At 44.6% G+C, this 16,143-nt stretch overlaps 1 protein-coding gene across 5 annotated transcripts in view; it reads right to left on the reverse strand.

The window, feature by feature from the left end:
- ELMSAN1 (ELM2 and Myb/SANT domain containing 1) overlaps nucleotides 1-15,396 on the reverse strand; it is a 120,987-nt gene extending 105,591 nt beyond the window's left edge. For 3 of the 5 annotated variants that reach the window (XM_029598674.1, XM_029598670.1, XM_029598675.1), the window contains exon 1: nucleotides 6,926-7,073. The gene's annotated coding sequence lies outside the window, so the exon portion shown is untranslated. Of the gene's footprint in view, nucleotides 1-5,808; nucleotides 5,951-6,925; nucleotides 7,074-15,196 lie in introns of those variants that run through there. The other 2 variants (XM_029598671.1, XM_029598673.1) reach the window with 2 other exon arrangements.
- Between the last annotated feature and the right edge of the window lie 747 nt (nucleotides 15,397-16,143).

Here is a 16,143-nt window from a genome sequence, read left to right on the forward strand (position 1 = left end):
ACAAAAAAAAAAGTCAGCATTGCCAGAATTTTCAGGAAGGCAGTAGTTTTATAGGTTTGACAGTTCTTGGTTTTTGATTGTAATTATTACTAGCCTTATCATAAGGATTGGGGGTAACTGCACAGGCCACCCTTAAGAGAAACCTGGGTGTTACCTACATGGAGCAGTAGATATTACCATAAGAAGCTTGCTGGGCAAACTGGATGAACCATTTGGTTCTTTTCTGCTGTCATTACTATTTGTTACCATGTTTAGAATGCAACTTCTTGAAATCTATCTACAAACACGCCAAAAAAAAAAAAAAAAAAAAAAAAAAAGCCCTAGAGAATCATTAGCAGACAGAGAAAATTGTATAAAATCTGTACCCCTTTTTTTTTTTTTTTTTTTTTAAATGTAGACACTTGAAGGTGCCAGTATTGACTTAGAAAGATTCCCCCCCCTCCCCCCGGAAAGAAAGAGGTTATGAAATTGCTTAGTCAGACCAGAAAGATTTAGCAGTATTGGGGGGGGGGGGGGGGGGGGGGTTCTGCTTGTGATCACAGGTTGTCACTTTAGGTAGTTAAAAACATGCAGCATCTAAGGCCATAAAATCTCATTCCTATAACCATTTTATTAAAAACAGGGGTGCTGAAGCAGCAGAGAAATGGCACCCTCACCCCTCGAACAAGATGTCCCCCTGCCCAATCAACTTACAATGGCTAAAATGTATCGCAAATACAAGATTGGGGAAAAAAAGTGCATTCAAAAACAAAATTATGGAGAAACACCTTATATGCCATCACCCTTTCCAGTCTCCCCACAGCTCATCCTCCACCCCTTGTGCTCTCCTCTGAGCCAGCAGAAGACTGGAGGCTTTTTGGATGGCAATAAATGTTACTGCAGCTAAGGAGCTGTCAACTCAGCATGGAAAAGGTGGAAAGACTGGTAGGAGAGAGAGAGTGTATTGGGTCAATGGTATTTTTCTGATATTTATACAAAGCACCAGATTTTTTTGTACCAATGGTTTTTGTTTTAGGAGAGAGCGCGAGAGAGCAAAATGAGACACTCCTAGCCAGAATGAGGACAACAGGTTTCTGCTTTAGAACATAACTGTGGAGCAGACGACAGACCCTGGACAGGTATTCAGGGGTCTCCTGCAAGGATCTATTCTTGGCTCTCTGCTGTTCACTTTTCTATAAACAGTATGGTGTCTGTGCACTGAATAAAATGTACTGTGCCATCTGCATGGAGATGTACAATAACAAAAAGAATTACACCCTGACAGGCGTTCAGAATTTAATAAAATACAAGACTGGCTGAATGCTGCATCTTAATACCAAGAAAAAGGAAAGTGTTTTTTTGTGAAAGAAAAAAAACACTGTATGAACTCTCAAAAGGTGGGCACAAGAGCGATGTACGAGTCCCTGCAAAAATTAATTCTAGCTTTTAATTATCCCCGAGATCTGGCCTGACCAGTCTCTAAACTCTCACAATTTCTGAATTAGTGAAAAAAAGTCAGCACTAAGCTTGGTGCACCTTCTAGCTTTATGACAGCTAACTGCATTATTTTCTCTAAATTATCCAGCAGCAACTTCTCCCAGCACTGGAATCTGGGATTAAGTGCACAGGAATTTTTCCCCTGATAATGTGAATTCATGATGCGTTTTAAATTTGTTTTTATGTATCTGTGATTTTGTGTTTAAGATAGGTTACCGGTATTTTTGTTATCCGCACTGATCAAATGTATTTGGATGCTGAGGAATACAAGAGTCTTAAAATAAATTTCCCACCGCACACCTGAACAGCCACCTCACTCTCCTCTTCCATTCCCCAGTGCAGTGTTAATCTTCCCCTCCTCCCCCCACCCTCTCGATCTGCTCTCTACTACCCCACACCCATTACAGCTGCTTCTCAGACACTTCCACTGCCCACTAGGACCTCCAAACCAGGGCCAAAGATGCTTATACCACCTTCTGGGCCCCATCTGGGTTATTTCCTATAACTGCAGCAGAATCTGTCAAATACATTTCTGCTCAGTGACAGGTAGAGTGATGTTCCTAGCAGGTCCCTCCTCTGAACTCAGCAGGGGTTCTTCGGCCTGGAGTCATTCACTCAATTAAATCATCCCACCACCGGTGAGCGGGCAGCGAGTACATTTTTGAGAGCCTGTAAAACGTGTACTGCTAGGTCCCTGGACCCTGCCTCAAACCTTGAATCTGTGTCTGCTCCTAATGCAAATATAGATTCTGTTGAACAGTAGCCTCATTACTTCAAGGTCTGGAAGCTTCAAACTGAAGGAAGACCTGAAAATCCACATCTTAAACTGGCATACAAAAATCCCTTTAGACTGACCAGATAATCTTCAAACAAACCTTCAAGAGGCCAGCTGATAAGAAGATGTCCAAAAGGAACAGTGATATGGATCAAAAGCATTCATTCTTATCTAGGCCTAGATTTTCGGAACTGATCCTTCGCATGTTCTCAAAACCTACTCCAGCAGAGTATTCGTTATTTAAACGTGACTGTAAATGCTTAGACAGGCTACTTACAGAAGTTAGTCTGTTCTAATTGTTCTCTTCTTTTATAGGTTTCATACATCCTGTGAAGATCTGGGACCCAGCTAAAAACAAGGCTTTTGTCTTACCTTAGCTTTCCAAGTCAATGCGTTTAAATAAAAGGTTTTACATTCTTTGAAAAATCCTATTACCCACAAATGTAGCCCATTAACCAATTAAAATCAATCTAGATACCAAATCATCCCAAGATACCCATGGGCCAGCAAATAGTTTTAGAAAAAAAAAAAAAAAAAAAAAAAAAAAAAAAAGATACATGCACTCCCTCCCCATATCAGCATGTACTCACAAAATCCCAATAAAATAGTCATATTTACACAGATATCCTGAAAGTGTGAAAGGTGTACACATCAAGCATTGTTTTGAATTACTGGTGATAAAATTAGTCATTTTCTCAGGTTTTTTTTTTTACTTCATTTGCCAAATGCATATGTTGTTACAGACAGCACGCTGGAGCCTGGGCTGGATTAATGCACCACACAGGGATCGGAATGGGCTGGGGGTCACCTGTGCCCTATCAATTTTTTTTTTATTGCGCTGGGGACCGTGTCCTTCCCATCTTTCTCAACCGTCCTTGGCTGGAGCAGCTCATGCCAGCACCATTTGGGCAACTGCTACTCTAGTGCAGCTCAAATTCATAGAGAGCTGCGTGGTGCTGGCATCAGCTACTCCAAGGAAAGCAGAGAGAGCTGGAGCAAACCGGATAGGGGACTGGTAAGCTGAAGAGTGCATCCTGGAGGCAGGCTGAAAAACAAAACAAAAAACGGGAGGGGGGTTTGGAAGAAGGCTGTGGGGGGACTCTCCCCTTCAGATCCTGAAACCTCTCCTTCCCTACCCCTAGCAACCATCTACCTTCTTTCCCCATCCCTCATCTCCTCCCGCTCTTCTCATTCTGTCTCCCTCCTCCCCCCATCCCTGGTCCTCTGGTGGGAGCAGGAGAGAACGAAAAAGTAGCAGGGAGGAGAGAGAAGGGGGAAGTGCACTCTGGGGACAGAAAGGCTGTCGGGAGATACTGGGCAGAGATGGAGAGTGAGTGGCAAAGTAGCACAAGGGGTGAGGCTGCTCCCCCCATCATGGTCTGCTGGCATGTAGGGTCATGTAACAGTCCCGTTTGTTGTATTTTCTTACCAGGTGGTGTATTGGTGTTCTAGAACCCAGTGTATTATTCGCAGTGTTGCCTTTTCCTAGGTAGTGTTGCCGCTATTTGAATCCTGGGAGCTAGTGCTATAAGGGATGGGCATTTGGGAGAAACAAAATAGGAAGTGAGAGGATATTTCTTAAATTTTGTTTCAGATCATTTTCAAAATGAAATGATTTAAATTCTGACGAAGTTTTGTCAGAATGTTGTCCCATTTTGAAAAGTTGGGGGGAGGAGGAGGGGAGGAGTCACCCATCAGGCCTAGGCCCAGGCCCAAAGTCAGGGCCTCGCCTAGGCATAAGCAAGAGTGCAGCGCCAGGGTCTCTGCTGGAGCACTCACTCAAGACCTGAACAAAGGACCAGGCTATTTTCTAACACCGCACTTACCTTATCTGTCGGGAATCTGATGCTGCATCCAGGCCTGGCCCTGACACCTGGGAGTTGGCTTAAGCCCAGGTCCCAATGCCAGAGTCTCGGTCCAGCATTAGGCCTAGACCCCAGGCCTTGTAGATCTGCCATCTTCTTTCTTGAAATGAAGCCATCCACTGGGGAGAAGCCGGAGTAAATCAACTCCAGCGCATCCTCCTCAGAAGAAGGCATCATTTTCTTGCACGGGCAATTAAATGAACTGCCAGGGAGAATCCTGGCCCTGGCATTTTTTCAGGTGGGTGGTTCCTCCTACTTTGTATTGCCAAATTTGCCACATTAAGAAGGGTGCCTTGGCCGCGTGGCAATTTTTGGCATGGCGGGGTAATAGCTAATAGCCTCATCTACATGGAATTTGCATGATGAGCATTATTAGCTATGCGCACAATTGGACATGCTAATCCCCGTATTCCATCGGGGGTTATTTTAGTACATCTAAAAAGTACATCAGATCATTACCCAGTGTGCTAGTCTGAGTGCATTATATTGCATCAGCCTGTGTGTTCAGCAGCGAGGCACAAGATAGAGGAGATAGCTTATTTTCTACCTAAATACATCAAGGTAAGTAACTCTGCAAGTTGGGGAGAGGAAAAAAAAAACCAAACCACACAGGCAGGGCCACTGCAGAGGATGGGCAAGAAGGGAGATTGCTCTGGGCACCAAGCTGGAGAGCAGAGATCACCACAGCCTCATCTGGGTCAGCCTGCACAAGAAAGGAAATGGGGGTGTCAAAGCAGCCCTCACCTGGGGTACATTTTGTCCAGCAACTGTCCTGCCAGCAGAGGTAAGTTCCCCTTGCCAGTTTGAGAACAGGTATGTAAAGGGGTGCAGGAAATGAATTTGTTTTACCAACCAATATTATATTTTCTTGCTGTAATACCCCCTCCTCTTGTGATGCAGAAGAGTCCTTTCTGTTGACTTTTTTTTTTTTTGGGGGGGGGGGGGGGGCAGGGCTTGCAGTTTCCAAATCAGTTGGAACTGAGAATGGGATCCAGCACCATAAATCTTCATTGTAAGTGATCTGAGGAATTTTTCACCTATTTTATATGCACTCACTTCATTTAGTCCAGTCACTGCAGCAGCAGTCCTGGGACAGAGTCCATGCATCAGGGCTTTCTGGAACGCTATAATCATGAGCACTAGATCTGGCCACTAGGTGTCGCTATTGCATGACTTCCCCCTCCCCATGGGGCTGTGAGGGGTACTTCTGCAGCATCCCTAGCCCCGACAAAAACAGGGTAGCAGAAAACCTGAGCAGAGAACAGGGCCCAGGTCCTTCCTATGTACTAAGTCCTGGAGCCGGCCCTCAATGACTTCTCAAATGCGTCGATAAGTTTTCAAAAAGTGGGCCCGAAAAAAATAAAATAAAGATACGGAAGAAAATCACTGGCTTCGGGTCAAAAGGACAAAGAGGAACTTGGCGACTTACACCACGGCTCCGCTCTCTAGTTTGGCATTTGCAATTCAAATCTGCGTTTTGTCCTGCACAGAAGTCTTGCACAATGGCCTGTGTGTGTGTAAAACACCCAGTACAGCAATGCACAGCTCTGCAATCACCCTTTAATTACACAGTGTCAGCGCATGGCACTCTCCCAGGTCACCCGAGCCTGGGGGATGGGAGACACTGCTCTCAATATGTAACACAAAAATGGAGAACTCTTGCACATCAAGAAACAAACCAAACATCCCTACCCCAAACTCTGCAGATTAATCAGACTGTGCCATCTGCACACGGGCTACGTGGCCTGCCACTGTCCGTGCGAGGAGGAGATCTTTGGTCGTCACAGCCCCGGGGACTGTGCCTTCGTTTTGATTTTCTGCGCCGGAGATCCCCTGTCCGTGCTTAGCCGTACCGGAATCGCTGAAGGCACGGATGCCCTGCCCTCTTACCGAGTTCGAAAGCAGGCAAGGAAAAAAAAAAAAAAGTAGAATACGCACGATCCTAGGCGCATGCTTCCGTGCAGAGTCCTGCACTATTTCTCCATAGAAAAACAATCTGTCAACTGTGGAGCCACTGGAAGTAGGGGCCGATCATTGTCTTTACTGGTAAAAGAAGGCGTCATCATGTTTACCCCTTCTAAACAAGATACCGAAGTGCTCGCTGCTGCAGCTTCTCAGAATTAATCAATCGCAGTAAGAGGACAAGTAATCAATGTAATAACCCCCCCCCCCCCCTCCCGATTCCCCCATGCAGGATATAAAGAACACAATAATGCGATTAACAAGGAGCGAAATAAGATGCAAACTGCTAAAAGCCCGGCGGGCCTTCACAGTTCCCGGGAGAGCATTAAGGTGGCATCGAGTGGGGTCCTGGAAGTGCGATTTATTTCACTTCTTGAAAGTACGGTTGCTTTTTTTTTTCTTCACATTTTCTCGTTGCATAAGCGAATGACGGCGCTTAAGATCCGAGCTGCGTTAGCCTTTCCTTTCCCTTCACCCGGAGAGCCGCAGCGAGTGTGCTGAAGCGGGCGGAGGGAGGCTCAGTAGTGCAATGGGCTCGGGTGGATTGCAGGGGGCACGGGGTGTGGGATCCGGGACCGTGCAGGACTGGGGGGGGGGGCTGCATGGGGCAACGTGTGGAGGAGGGCAGGGCAGGGCTCCGGGGCTGTCTGCACAGAGCAGAGCGCAGCAGGCCCCGAGGGGGGGCGGGCTTATTAGCAGACTATTCCAGGAACAGATCGTAAAAAGCAGTCCTCTTTACTGAGCCAAAAAACCACCACTCAACGACAAGACAGATCTTGAGAGCAAAAATAAAAACAAACAACTCTGCAAAATATAAAAACTGCAGAAAACAAAAATAGGAGGTTACCTGGTTAGATGAAGTCACAGGATTTCCCCTTCAGCTCTTATACTCCAAACGGGGAGAGCAATAATTGACAAACAAAAAGTTGTTTTCTTGCAGGCAGCCTCCCTCCCTCGCTCCCTGCAGTCGTCACTTCCTCGTCTGGGCACGGCACAGCTCGGCGAGTCTCCTACAAACCACTCCTCTCTTTGACAGCTTCTGCAATCCGAGGCTGGTAACTTCACTGCCCTACCTCTCCCAGATCTTCTTCCCTTCCCCTCCCGATGCTGCTGCTCCACCAACCCCCACCTCTCCTTTTCCTCCTGCTGCTGAAAATACTCAAGAGCATCCTTCCCCTCTTCCTGCTACGTCAACCTCGGCATTCTCTCTTCTCGAATGAAAGATTACTACACTCCCTTTCCCACCCGCTGTGGCAAGAACCAGACACTCTCACCATGGCTCTCACACGGCGAAACAATGCGACAAGGCGATTGCAAAAGCCAGAAGAATGCTGGGATGCATAGAGAGAGGAATATCGAGTAAGAAAAGGGAAGTGATAATCCCCTTGTACAGGTCCTTGGTGAGGCCTCACCTGGAGTACTGTGTTCAGTTCTGGAGACCGTATCTACAAAGAGACAAGGACAAGTTGGAGGCGGTACAGAGAAGGGCGACCAGGAAGGTGGAGGGTCTTCATCGGTTGACATACGAGGAGAGATTGAAGAATCTAAATATGTACACCCTGGAGGAAAGGAGGAGCAGGGGTGATATGATTCAAACTTTCAGATACTTGAAAAACTTTAACGATCCAAAGACAATGACAAACCTTTTCCAACAGAAAAAAATCAGCAGAACCAGAGGTCACGAGCTGAGGCTCCAAGGAGGAAGACTAAGAACCAATGTCAGGAAGAATTTCTTCACGGAGAGAGTGGTGGATGCCTGGAATGCCCTTCCGGAGGAAGTGGTGAAGTCCAAAACTGTGAAGCACTTCAAAGGGGCATGGGATAAATATTGTGGATCCATCAGGTCCAGAGGACGCATATAAAGAGCAGGTAGTAAAATACTGCACGGAGCGGCAGTAGCCACAGAGGCATTCACGGAGCGGGATGCCAGTGGCCAGTGGTAGGTGTCCACCTTCATGGAGCGGAAGGATGTAGGGCTGTCATCTCCCAATTAAATAAAAAACAAAAACAAAAAACAAAACAGGGATGGGATCCATCAGGTCTAGAGGACACATATAAAGAGCAGGTAGTGAAATACTGCACGGAGCGGCAGTAGCCACAGAGGCATTCACGGAGCGGGATGCCAGTGGCCAGTGGTAGGTGTCCATATAAAGAGCAGGTAGTAAAATACTGCACAGAGCGGCAGTAGCCACAGAGGCATTCACGGAGCGGGATGCCAGTGGCCAGTGGTAGGTGTCCACCTTCACGGAGCGGAAGGATGGAGGGCTGTCATCTCCCAATTAAATCAATAATAAAAAAACCCAGGGATGGGATCCATCAGTTCTAGAGGACGCATATAAAGAGCAGGTAGTAAAACACTGCATGGAGCGGCAGTAGCCACAGAGGCATTAACGGAGCGGGATGCCAGTGGCCGGTGGTAGGTGTCCACCTTCACAGAGTAGAAGGATGAAGGGCATCCATCTCCCAATTAAAAAAAGAAAAGAAAAAAAAGAAAAAAAAACAGGGATGGGTTCATGGGCTTATAGGTATTACCAATTATTAGGCTTTTCAATATTTGATGATAGTTAATGTGACTTTCAAGGCATTCTTCACTTTCGGTGCATGTCCGGCATGACTCCTTGCTTCAATGACAGGGGAAAAGAAAAACTGATACTTCACACATTTCCAGCATTGCCCTCTGCTTCATGGCAGAGAGCTATGCTGCCGCTTACCCAACTAATCAAACTTAATATTTCACTTGGAAGCAGCTCCAGCACTGCTCTCTACATTAATGGTGGGGGTGAAAAGGGAATTAGAACATAAGGTTACTAAGAGCCAAGAGAAACAGTTAAGTATGAGAACAAATGTGTGAAGCTTGCTGGGCAGACTGGATGGACCGGTTGGTCTTCTTCTGCCGTCATTTCTATGTTTCTATATGTTTCTATGGCTCCTGCTGCACCTACCTAGCCACTCACCTCTTCTCCCTCCAGACGCTGCAGGTAGCTCAGCACTTGCAGCGCCTCCCCCCGCCGGCTGCTCCAGGAACCTCAGCATGGAACAGTCCCTTCTGCTGCTGAATCAAACCCAGCATCCTCTCATCTCTTCTCCAAGCCCCCAACCTCTCCCTACTCTGTTGCTGTTACACCACCCTCGGCACTTTTTTTTTTTTTTCTTGCTGCACGAATTCCAGCACACTCCCTCCTCCTGCTTAAGGCAGGCCTGCCACACCAAGCATCCTCCCCACTCTTAACTACTCCCCCCCCCCCCCCCACTAAAATACTGGGACATCTGTTTCGAATCCAAAACGTTTATTAATTCCAACATAACCTAACACCATCTTCAATCAGAACCAAAAAAAACAGTAAACATATAAAAGTCATCGTTTTAAATAAACTAAAGCATTTACCTACCCCAATACCTGCGCTAATGAAGCACTCACCGACAAGGAGACATTTATTTATATCCACCTCTTTGTCCCTCATCAAGCCGCACTGTGCAATATGTTCAGGGAACGGGACACCCGTGCTGTGCTGTGCTGTCCCCTGGCCTGAGTTATTTATTCTTGTTTATATTGTATTTATCTACTCTGGGAGCTGTTTGAAGTGGACCCACTACCAGCCCAGGTGCCCCCCTATATAATGGCACCCGATTGCCCCCATTTTATTATCTTTCTTTTTGGCTGGTGATTTGCCCCTAGACCTTCCCCCACACTACTGAATTTTTTTTTTTTTGTCTAGTTAATTGGATTGTTGGCATGGTGGTGGGGGATGAGAACCTCTATTGCTTCTTTCCTGCTATTTGTCTGCCCATCCCCCTGACATGGGCCTTTTATTACCTTTTCTATCTCTCCCGCTCCTTACTTCTGATCAACAGGGTCTGCTATACTAATTGCCCTGCCCCCTCCCCCACCTGCTCTGCCCCTTGGGGCTATGTCCCACCTACCATTGTTCCTCTCCACATGGCTCCCAAGGGCTAGAAGTTGCAACTCCTCTTTCAAATAAAGAACTAGGGAGGGGAGGCCAAGGGCAGTGACTGACCAACCTTATTATGTGCCCTTGCTCACTTACGAGCAGCCAAGGTGACTGAAGGCAACTTAAGACACACTGGAGTCAAACGGAGAAAACTAAGGCGTGGGCCCAGCCAGGGCCAGCCATCCTGAAGCTCTGCAAATACCAACATTTCTTGCATTTCATGGTTTCATTTATTCATGTATCACTCTCCTTTCCTTCAAAAAGCTCAAAGGCGAAGTACAACAAAAATTAAATATGAAACTAAAATGCTAATGGCTATAAAAAAGATATACATTCCAAATAAAATACAACAAAAAAAAAAAAGTCAGTACAAGAATTAAAAAAAGGTAGGGTATGAACCCTCACTTCCCTGGTTCCAAACACATTAATTTAATCACTAGGCCATCCCTCCTCTTATTAAGGATTAAAACTGGGATTAACATGGTCCATAACCCAATGCATGAACTAGCATACAACAGGAGAAGCAGCAGCCTAGTAGTCAGGGCTGGTGTAGTTTATTAGGTATCCTAGGCTAAACTTCAGCCTTGCCCCCACCCTCAACAATTTTCAGGCTGATGCAGTACTGTGCACTGGCCACAGCGCAGGGTTCAACGCGCGGTTGGATGTGCGTCCATAAACCCCTGATGCAAAACAGGGGTAAGTACATCCAAAACATGCATCCAATCGCGCAGGTAGGTAATAGCGCTCATCACATGTAAATAATGATATTATCTATTCCCCCAATGCCAAAGGAAAAAAAAAGTGCATCCGATGTGCACATTTTTCCCCCTCACCAAGCAGGGGTTAGTTTTGGAGGAGCGCAAAAAGTGTACAGAAAAGCAGAAAATACTGTTTTTCTGTACTTCCTTCGACTTAATAGTGATATTAAGTTAGAGGAACTAAAAAAAAAAAAAAAAAAGAAGTGTTGGTGGTCAGGTTAGGAAAAGGGACACTCAAATTTCAGAGCTTCCATCTTCCTAACCTGTGTACAGCCACAGGTTAGGTAAAAAGATGCTCGTTAATTGAGCATCCCTTTTCCTAACTGGCTGACAGCCACCTCGCCTGGGTGCCTGCCACAGAGGTGCTAGGGTCACATAATTTCTCTTAGCACCTCCTTTTTATCGCAGCAGCCCATTTGCATTTGGCGACCCTAGAGAGAGGTGGATGGGCGCACAATAAGGGAGCGGGCGCTGCATTATGAGCTTCCCTTTAACGCATGCTGATATTGCAATCGGCCTGTTAGATAATTAAATTCAACATTCATGACTGCTCCACCACAATCCTGGATATATGGTTAATACTAAACTATATTTCTTGAAACTTGCCCATCCTAAAAGCACCCAATAGTACGCGTGTCTGAAAGGGCAAATATGCTGGATACCTTCCCTTTGAAAGTTAGGGCAAAGCCTGTGGGTAAAGTTACCCATGGACTTGTACCAAAATGTACAGTTTTGAAAATCCCCCCCCCCCCCCCGCAATATGTTTAAATATCGAGCATAATACAGATATTTCAAAAATCAGATCTGTCTGATGACTGTTTGTGATTTTGGGGGTAGCCTGCAAAAAAATTAAATTTACATATATTGCGTTTTTATTTAATCTAAATGCAAGCAATTAACAAGAAATCCAGAATGAAGGCTGCCTTTTAAATGGCTGGCTGGGCTAAACTAGGACATGTCTCCTTACTACTTAACATACAAAAGAATGTTCAAATTCTTTTATCACCTCATTAACAGTGACAACTCCCTCCATTATTGCCAGACACACTATGAAGTAACACAAAATCCTGCAAAAAAAAAAGTCACTAAGAACCTATAGAGCAAACCTACCATACTAAAAACAGTACTAACTCCCAGAAATCTGTGAAAAGGCAGCAAGCCAAATATTACACTGGTCCTAGAGCAGCATTACTATTTTTTCAAGCAGGGAAAAGACATAACCTAGTGATCAAAGCAATGGGCTGAGAACCAGGGAAACTGGGTTCAAATCCCACTCCTCCCACTGACACACCTTGGGCAAATTGTTTTATTTCCTCTTGCTTCAGCTACCCACTTAGATTATACACTTTTGGGGAAAGCTAAAATGAATTATTAGTAATACGCTTCCTGTTGGGAAAACAGAGCAAGCTGAACATTAGCAGAATACAGAAATACTCGAGACCACAAATTATAAAAATAAATATCAAACAAAAACTGAACTCTTATTCACGCCAGCCTCACCTCCCTTCCCTTCATGTTCCCTGCAGGACAGGAAGAAAGTCTAGATAAGGGAGCAGCATAGCTTTTCAGCAGCCACCTGGCCTACAAAAATGGCAGAGATGCAAACAGTGTAACTGCCCTAGAATACCAATATACCTTTTACTGGGAGATACAGATTGGAAAACAAAACAAGCTGGACTGCTACAAATTTCTACACATAAACTACATGCTAGGTGAGGTATTCTGATCTCTCACCTTGTTAACACATGCAGAAAAAAAGAGATCTTCAGCAAATACAGAATACGTGACCACAAGCTAGAAATAGAAATATGCAGACAAAAACTGAACTGTAGTGAGCAAAATACAAAGATATCCGAGATGCACATATCCCAAAGCTGACAGAAAAAGTTAAAGCCTCATCACAAGAGAGAGTGAGCAGGAAAAAAACTTCTCATAATGGGGGAAAAACAGCAGCCATAGTAGCAAAATATTACATTTCTAGCCTGGTGGCGGAATACATAAGACCCAGCGCTGTAGCTACCCTATTGCCAACACGGTATGGGTCAGAAGGGGGCAGTGACACTACTGCTTCTGCAGCCCAGGGGAGGGGGCTATGTTCAGGAGCAGGTACCTCTTCTTCTGTTCATTCCTTCCTCCTCCTCCCTTCTCTTGTGTAGAACATAGGAAAAGGAGGGGCTAGATTAGAAAGCAGAATGGCTTTTTACCTTCTCTGCCTGAACCAGCCTCTCCCCTGCCCTGAAGGCTGCCTGGTAGAGAAGGGCACAGAGAGCTGCTCTCAGGGTAAGAGTCCTTCTGTGTCTATTCCTAGAGAAGGGGGGAGAGTGCAGGACGATAGAGAATATGCATGTGTGACTGGTGGGATTGAAGCAGAAGAAAAAAAAAAAAAAGTTGATGCACCCCCTCCCCCAGATCTACACCAAATCTCAGGGTGACCACAACTCAAAAGTCCCAGGTATGGATGGGTGGGGGGAAGGAAGGGTTTGCTGTTTCATGCACTAGAAATATAATAGGGCCTAATAGTGTCATCAGAAGTGAAGTAAGTGCTGATCTCATTCATAAAAGAACAATGCAGACCGATTAGAATACTAACTAGCTGTGAAAGAGTCAGTCATACAGGCGACAAGAAACTGAGAAGTCTAGTGAAAGACAAAGCAGTGATGTGTTTAGAAAGTAGACAGTAGGAGAGCAGCCTGTGGGGGAAAGGGCTTTCCCTAACAGGATCCACAGGCCCTGCAGTAAGGTTACTGCTGTTATGGTACGGCAGGTACCGAGTACGTTTTGTGGTGCATCACAATGTGCCTGGTGGTGGAAGACGTTTGCTTTCCTGTTAAATTAAACTAATTAGGTTCTAGGTCTCATTAATACAAGATGAATCATGGAATCTAGGAATACCCATCACTATTGCTCTACATACATCCAATACTACCATCAAAAATGGATTTCTAGCAAAATATTCAATTTATATTTCTAATGAAAGAGCTTTTGCTATAATTGTAGGATATTTTTCAGAGATAGAAATCTAACACACTGATGCAATTGCTGTGCAGTGGATTTTATCCATGGATTTAATGCTGTGCTCTGAATGAACCTAACTAAGCCCTTGCCAAAGCTGTACTGACTGATAATGATGGGAGGTCAGGGCATGAAGTCAGTTGGGCCAACACCAGCAAAGCAGAAAGGATATGGCAATATACATTCTATGCCTAGGTTGCTAAACTTTAGCATTTCCACTCTGCCAGACCGGACGGCTTCATCAGCTACTGTCTTTTTCATGCAGAACTAGAAGTTACAACACATTCATGCACAAGTGTATCCTCCACCGAACTGACGTAAAAAAGATAAGATCACTTCCATGTACGACCTCTGGAGTCAGGGAAATACCTACAGTATCCAAATATAATCTGCTCTGAAGCGGCTGACTGATCACAAATATAAATATTGAAAAAATGAGCAAGAGGGAGGACCGGCACAGGCTGCCAGGTATGAATGACCGAGCAGCTGCCTGTGGATTTGCTGCATTCCACTGCCTGCCAGTGCTGCAGCCGGCCAGAGCCTGCACGGTGTAATTGGACTCCGGTAGTGCTTCATCATCATAACCTGTTCTCTGTACCCAGCCCAGTTAACACAGCAGCCACACCCTTTGGAATGGGAAAACAGAAGTAGAGGGGGGAAGGCAGGATTAGGTATATTCCACCAACATTCTCTGGATGTGGGATAAAAACAGACTGAAAAAGAAGATAGTTATTTCAGGGCCTTAGGACTCCAAGAAAAACACCTTCTTCAGCTAGAAGTTTATGTTGCACCCATAGTTTTTAAGGTGACATACTTTTTCTTTATTATGATTGTTAAATGTATTACGTTAACAGATTATGGGCATTACACACTTAGATTGTGAGCCCACTGGGGACAGGGAAATAAATTCACAGACCAGAAGTTTCAGCTAATACAAAACAGGAAAAAAAATCAGTATACCATTTTTTATTAATAGAGGAAAACAGCAAAGCTGAACAGTGACTTCCCATTGCTAACAGTCTTTAAGTCACCTTTATTGCTTCCATTCCCATGCTCAAATGTACTTTTAGTACTACAATATGCCATGTGTTTCCTAAATTAGCAATGACATTCATAATCAGTTTTATCGCAGCAGTTTGCGTTCAGAAACATTTCCACTTATGCTACCTGTAAAATATGCATGCATATATTGGATGCCTAGTAAAAACACACACAAAGGGGTTGAATTGGCACACGAATTAAATTTGTGAGTAGCAATGCCAGCCTCTGAGGCTCTAGCCTTAAGCTACTGACCAGTTATGCATCTTTCTTTCATATACAGTCAGAATTCAGTTACCTAAAAAAACCCCACCTCAAATATAAACATGCAAAATAAGAGCAGGACTCTCATTCACTCACCTTATGTTTGGACTGGTAACAGGGGTCTGAGAAATGTTGGCTTTTGAGTTTCCAAGGTCTGCACTGAACTGCACACATGCAGACCCGAACAATGGGCCTAATTAGTGAGCAAGGCCTCTTATGTGGGGAGGTGCAGTCAGTAAGCTGTACTGCAAACTCCTGCCCCAAACCTGCTTAAGCAATCCATTTAGCCAGCAGATGTCATCAACTGGCTATCAAGACTTCCTCACAGATCTTTCATTTATCTGCACCTTTTCCCAGCCACACCAACAGAAAAAAGGGCTGCCTTGGGAAATTTAAATATAAAGCCACCCTTCCTGTTTCTTTTTTGTTAACTAAAACAGGAGGTTTCCTTGTCCTGGTTAGTACTTTGGCCATAGCTGTGATATAACCGGGTTGGGTGGCAGGGTATTATAGCCCCCATATTCTACAGGTTCTCAGTTAAAAGGCTGAAAAGGGACAATCAACTCATATCTCAGACACAGCGTTTGGATCTTAGCCAAAAGGCTAACAAGTAAGCTATTTCAAATTTCTAATGCAGCCTTTTAAAGCCCAAAGCCAGCATTAATTAGCCCTTATTTAGGAACCTTCCTTTTTAGTTTATTTTTTTTTTCCTGGAAATTTATCAGTGTTTATTATAACGAACAAAAATGTACCAATGGGAAAAAAATGACTGCTTTTTTTTCCACTGATTTTCTCCCATTTTCATTTTTTATAATAAACACTGACAAATTATCAAGAAAAATAAAATAAAAACTGAAAATAAAAGTCCCTACCCTTGTTCAATCCAAACATGAGGTAAGTGAATGAAAGATTTACTTTACTTTTAATATCTTTATTTGTATTTCTATAAAGGTGACTAAATTATGAATGCTTATGAAAGATGCATCTGTGGTGGAAGCTTTGATGATTGGTGCTACTGCTCACACATTTTAGTTTTGAGCTAA

The sequence above is a fragment of the Rhinatrema bivittatum genome, chromosome 4, assembly GCF_901001135.1.
Source record: "Rhinatrema bivittatum chromosome 4, aRhiBiv1.1, whole genome shotgun sequence".
NCBI lineage: Eukaryota > Metazoa > Chordata > Amphibia > Gymnophiona > Rhinatrematidae > Rhinatrema > Rhinatrema bivittatum.